The following is a 6663-nucleotide window of genomic DNA, read 5'->3' on the forward strand; positions in this document are numbered from 1 at the left end:
GGCCACCCCAACACTTCCTGGCTAACAGGTCTTCATCTAGGACAGAGAAGAGTCAATAACAGCATATGAATTTGTAATCAGAGAATGTAGTCCAGAACAGAAAAGCATTTGCTGAGGCAGGACATAGCGAAGAAGAGCTTTGGTAACAAGCATGAGGAAATGATTGTTTCATGGGTAGACCAGTGATACAGATGAGCTATGCATTAGAGACGGAAGTGGGTTCATTTTATTCCTGTACATCACATGAGATAATCTTCCGAGAGGCTGGAAAATGATGTATCTGAGTACAGAGTAGGACAATACATGTGCTCTCACACACCTCAGACATTTGGTGTTTAGACAAGCGTTCTCCTCATCTAAATGTAAGCACGGTCAGCTCAACAACACAAAGTGAAAATAAACGCAACTGTTTTATTCATACTAAGTCATTTCAAAATAAGAGAAAATAATTATCCTGGAGGACAAACATAACCAAAAGCAGGCTTTCGATGAAAGTGGCAAAAATACAACTGAATATGAAACACAAAGAATGATGGGCATTTAGGTATCCAAGAGGCAGCTGTTTTTCTTTTCATTTAATGAAAATTTGTATATACTTTTCCAGGCCTGCCCAGAGAATAATTTGTTCCACGACTTTGTAAACATTTCAGTTTAGAAGTTTAGAAGTTAGAAAAACAAGTTGTTAGCGACAATAGAGATATTGGTGCATATTACAAACTGCACTTTGCATTCAGGGTTCTGGGTTGTGTTCTTAGACCTCCACTCCGCTGGCTGTGTCATCCTTCTGGAAGGGTTATCAGTTCTTCAGGTAGCAGCAAAAGGGGAAAATCATAAAGGAAAAGGTAGTGTTTTGAAAACCTTCAAAATTGAGGTTTAAAGTAAGGACTGTAGCCGCTCAGAGGACAAAGAAAGGTAGCCCCCAGCCTGGCTCCCTTTGAAATTTTCTTCAAGACAACACTTTGCTCAGCTCCTCTCCTAGAAGCCCCCTCTTCTCAGAAAGTCGGGGTGGAGTTTGCCGCCAAATCCTTAAGGGAAAAGTGGCCAGGAAGGTTCAACAGCCGGAGAGTGGACCTTCAGATTAGCGTTCCAACCAAACTTTATACCTGGTCTGTTTGCAGACTCAGCCTGCCCCCAAACATGGTCATTTATTATTATTAGTTTCCAAACATTGGCAGACTTTACTGTGAAGCGAGAGGTTTCCACCCTCGTTAAAAGGGGGAAAGGGGGCCCTCCCTGGTGGCGCAGCGGGTTAAAGCACTGCACTAAGAAGCTTAAGCCACATCCGCATGAGTTCGATCCCCGCCTGCCCCGGAGGTGACCTCATGGCGCGGCAGACCTCTCCTGACCTGCCCGCTGCTCCCCTCAGCAATGTACTTCGTCGATCTGCCTGTTCTGCACCCCACTCTGTCCCTGGTGAATCCTCTCACCCTCCGCATCTCTGACCTGTACCCCAGTTCTGTATGAATAAATAAATAAATCTTAAAAAAAAAAAAAAGGAGGGGGGAAAGAAGGGACTTGGGAACCTCCCTACAATGTGTACAACCTGGGCCCTGGGCAGGTAGCTCAACTGCTGTGTGGACTGGGGGGGGGGGGGGTTGGAGGCAGGACGGTTGCCTGCTGTGTACCACCTGTGCCAAAGATGGGGGTGAGATGCTCTGTGAGGAGCAGGGGAACCCGGGCTAGGAGGAGCAAGATGGAAACAGGCGTCTGGAGGAACAGCAGGGGGGAGGAGCCAACCGCAGCGCAGGCGCCACCCGTGGGGGTCGGGGCCCCCCTCGGTGCTGTGGCGAGTCACAGGGGAGCACCCCCTTGGGACACGTGGGCCCCAGCAGAGATGACCACGTGCCTCTGCCCTCCACATGGGTGACTTGGGACGAGCCGCTGGGAGCGCAGGGGTGTCTGGTGAATCGGGCCTATTGCCCTGCCCTGGAGCACCCACGTGGGAGCACGGAGCTCCAGCATCAGCACCTGTAACTTCACTGCATAAGAGACCGTAACTTCCACGACAAGAGAAGGTCACTCTGCCTGAAGTAATCATTCCTTTCTCTTTTTGGTAAAAACCTTCTCTCACCGCCTTTCTAGCAAACTTTCCATTTTGTATCTGGGCTGCCAGGCAGCGAGTCTTACCCGCGGCCAGAGAGGCTGCTGCTGCAGGACTCATGGAAGTTTAATTAAGCCCGTTAGATCTCTCATTATTCTGATGGATTCTTGTTTTTAACACTGTAAAATGTGCTTTCATATCCTCACTAACTTTGTAGCTATCAGAGTTCAACCAGGCAGACAGAATCTGTAGGCGGTATAGATGAAGCTTGTTCTGCAAGGAACTGGGTAATGTGCTTTGGCTGCTGGCGAGCAAGTCTGGGAAGCATGAAACAGGCCGTTAGGAAGGTCAGGTTGGGCTCTGGGTGCAGGTGGACCTCAGCTCATCAGGAAAGAAGCAGCTCTGATCCTAAAGCCTTTCAAGGAACTCAATCAGAATTACTTGTTTAGGATAACCTGCCTCCTTTAAATCAGTTGATTGCAAACTTTAACCTAAAACGCGATTTTAGCAATGGTTAGATTAGTGTTTGATGGAATAGTGGAGATGATTAGATATTTCCAGGCTGACCTATCCAGAGTCTACCACTATCTCATTTTTTCTTTCAGATTGTTATTTACTAACTCCTCTCTTCATCAAAATAGATTACATAATGATTAACCCAATAGTACAGGCTGCTATAAAGTTAAGCGTTTATTGTTAAATATTGCTATGGGTTTCACATACAAGAATAGAAAACAGTGGTAGCATGATACCTTAAATAAATAGAAATTCAAGAAATTTCAGTAATTGTTAGAGTGAAAGTAAGCTAAAATTAGTGTTTGTGTTAAATTTTGGGACAAAGAATTTCAATAAAATTTATTAAGGCTTGTGAAAGATGCTTAGGTAAGAAGTGAGTGAAAAAAAAATGTGACAAGGTAAAACTCTATACCTAGCATGTACCAGTTATCTATCTAGCTATGTGTATATATATATATATATATATATATATATATATATATATATGCATTTTTATATGTTTATATACACAAATGGCAGTATTAGCACTTTTCCTTCATTATGCGCACTATGGTTTTAAAATTTTATATAAATCAAGTGTATAAAGCTAACTTTGACAATCACTGGTTTATTACACCATAAAGAGTGTTATTCAGACAATCAAAAAATTTCCATTCCTTATTGCTGCCATTAGAATGTTTGCATTTTTAATCCCTGTTACAGCAGCCACAGGGAAAAGAACGGCCACTTACAAGAGAAAGGCGAGTAGATCTGTAACAAATTTACCATCCACAACACTGGACATCAAGTCACTACATAACCTATGTTCAAGAAGAAAAATAATCCAAGTTAAAGAATACAGCCAGTGAGAAGTGGTGATGTAAGGAGAGTGTGACCGCTTGGGTAGGGAGTAGTGTGAGGACCCTTGCAGAGACCAGTGAGCTTTAGAGATGAGAGAACAAATGGGCAGCAAGAGTCAGTGAAGAGCAAAAAAAAAACAACAGTCTTCAGATCCCCTGCACACAGGACCCCCCTCCGGGTTTGGAATATGGGGAATTTGAGAGAGGAAACATCGACCATTTGATTTATGTAAAGACTGAATACTCACACAGACACAGATATGACCATTTTGGTCATAAAATGTCCCAATAAGTTCCCAGGAACTCAAATTATACATGTTATGTTCTCTCTCTACAATGCCACAAGACTCAAAAAAAAAAAAAAGATATTAAAGTTAGCCTCTAGTTACCCATTCACTTATTTAGAACTAGAAATTACATTTTAAATTGAGGGTTAGAAAGGAAATGAGTACAATTATGTAATATTTGGCTGCACTAAAGGAGAGTGTCAAATATAAAAGCAAATGATATGGAGTCAAAATTATATTTAAAAGAAAACAGTGGGGGCAAGGAAAAAAGAAATATACACCTACAAATGTATGTGTTAAAAAAGAACAATGAGGCCCTCCCTGGTGGCGCAGCGGGTTAAAGCACAGCACTAAGAAGCTTAAGCCACTTCCCACCTGCCCTGGAGGTGACCACATGGGGTGGCAGACCTCTCCTGACCCGCCCGCTGCTCCCCTCAGCAGTGTATTTCGTTGATCTGCCTGTTCTGTTCCCCACTCTGTCTCTGGTGAAGCCTCTCACCATCCCTGAGCCTCTGGCCTGTACCCCAGTTCTGTATGCACAAATAAATAAATCTTTAAAAAAAAAAAAAAGAAGAACAATGAGTAACATTACTTTCTATATATGCTAAGTGCCATATTAGGCGTTTTATAATTCTTACAACAAGTTTACGTTATAGATAGATACTCAGGACATTTCATTAAAAAGCCTAAGTATCAGAGACTTATTCACTTAGTCACTAAGCTTCTAGAGGCAAAGACTGGCTTTGATTTTATGTCCTATAATCTTCCATATATAAACAGGGGACTATTAGACTTCTGTGCTGCAGTCACTAACACTTCTTTCCACCAAACTATAGTCCCAAGAATGAATCTGAGTGATCTCGACTGTAACATTCAGCCAGAGAATGTATCTGTTCCCTGTGTTTCATACATGGATTCCAATGATTTACAAATATACTTGTTTAAATATGCTTGTAAGGTTCCCTGTTCTCCCTGCCCCAAACTTTTCTGTGATGGAAAATGGATGACACTTCTACTGCAACATCTTTAGCTTAATATTGATGAGTATAGATAATTGTAACATATGTTAAGGGGAAGGATGTCCTACAGGAACTTGCAGTCTTGTGTACTCCACCCCCTACTCAGCTTTCTGGACCCCACCCCCTACTCCAGTGATTGGAAACTACAACTCCCGGCAGCACCAGGGAGAGAACTGCGAGGACCCAAGGGCGGAGCTAGCAGGAATTCTGGGATTTTGGGGGATAAATAGGGCGCCATTCGGTCTCTCGCTCTCTCTGGTGGGAAATGGCTCTCTGGACCTCGTGATTCGGGCTTTCAGTTAGTTTGCTATCAGAGCTCCAAGTCAGCCAAGCCAGTAAGATATTCCAGTTGTTGCTTCTTTTTCTTTCCCCCTTTTGTAAATAAACCCATTTTGACCCTTTTGTGTGCACTTGCAGTGCAACTGAATTTTAAGCACATGGGTGAGGCCCCACAGACAGGCGGCCAGTTCACACTGGGGTGCCCTGTAACAGACTGTCTCTGACCATGCCAAGCTGAGATTTCAATTTTTTTGTCCGTCTGTTGATTAGAATATTACAAAATTTTGATTGATTTACCAACAACTTACCTAAACGATGTCACTTCTGTTTGCCTACTTGTCTTTCCCCTGTAAAGTATCTGGAGTTCATCATGTATTCTGGTTCAGGGAAACATTATTTTCGTGGTTTAAAAACCAACTTTGTAAGGATGAAATTAATACTTATTCCATTGAGATTCCAATAGATTTGGCTCAAAAACTTAGTTCTGGGACACTCCCCTATGGCACAGCAGGTTAAAGTGCAGCACTAGCCACAGCCACCACAGTGCAAGTTCGACCCCCAGCCTGGGTAGGGAAACCACATGGCACAGCAGACCTCTCCGTCTTACCTGCTGCTCCCCTCAGCTATGTATCTTTTAGTTTTATATATACATTTTTTAAAGCTTTATTTATTTATGCATACAGAAATGGGGTACAGGCCAGAGGTGCACCAGAGACAGAGGGGGAGCAGAACAGGCAGATGGATGAAGTACACTGCTGGGGGGGAGCAGCGGGCGGGTCAGGAGAGGTCTGCCGCGCCCTGTGGTCACCTCTAGGGAGGGGATCAAACTCATGCTGAGGTGGCTTTAGCTTCTCACTGCTGTGCTTTAACCTGTTGCGCCACCAGGGAGGGCCAGTTTTACATATTTTTATAGCTGTTTTGAAGAGAATTGTTTTCTTTAATGCCTTACCACAAAACCTCAAATAGAAAGTTATCTGTACTTACTTGTACATTATGACTAATTAACAAAAATACTCAACTGCTTGAAATGTACTTTCCTTCATCCAAAAAAGAAATTTTTCTGCATAGGTAAGTTCTTTGTATTTTCATTTCTGAAGCACATGAAATATTACAAAGTGGTTAGTGAACAAATAATTTAAAGCCACAATATCAGGATGTGATATTATGTGATCAGTATACTCTCACCTAATTTCATAGATGAATCTATTTGGAGATTGTTTTGTGGGTAGTCAAACTCAATAGCTTTTATTTTTTTGTTTTTAAGATTTATTTATTTATCACACAAGAACTGGGGTACATGTCAGGGGTGTGTGGGGTGAGAGGATTCACCAGAGACATAGTGGGGAGCAGAATAGGCAGACTGACTGAAATACTGTGCTGAGGGGAGCAGTGGCGGGTCAGGAGAGGTCTGCCGCACCCTGTGGGTCAGCTCCTGCTGGGGATTGAACTCAAGCTGCAGTGGCTGTGGCTGGCCTCACACTGCTGTACGTCAACCATTTAAAAAAAAAAGTTGAGGCAGTATAATTGCTGATTTGGAGCATGTATCTATGTGCATATTGTGTATGCAATTTACCATATATGTGGGGATTAGTTAGGAAATACATACATACAGGTGTATGGGGTAAGACGTATTACATGGTGAGCATATTACAGATACATACATGTATATATATATATATATA

This window comes from Condylura cristata, unplaced genomic scaffold, assembly GCF_000260355.1.
Source record: "Condylura cristata isolate star-nosed mole 26May11 unplaced genomic scaffold, ConCri1.0 scaffold00001, whole genome shotgun sequence".
NCBI classification, from domain to species: domain Eukaryota; kingdom Metazoa; phylum Chordata; class Mammalia; order Eulipotyphla; family Talpidae; genus Condylura; species Condylura cristata.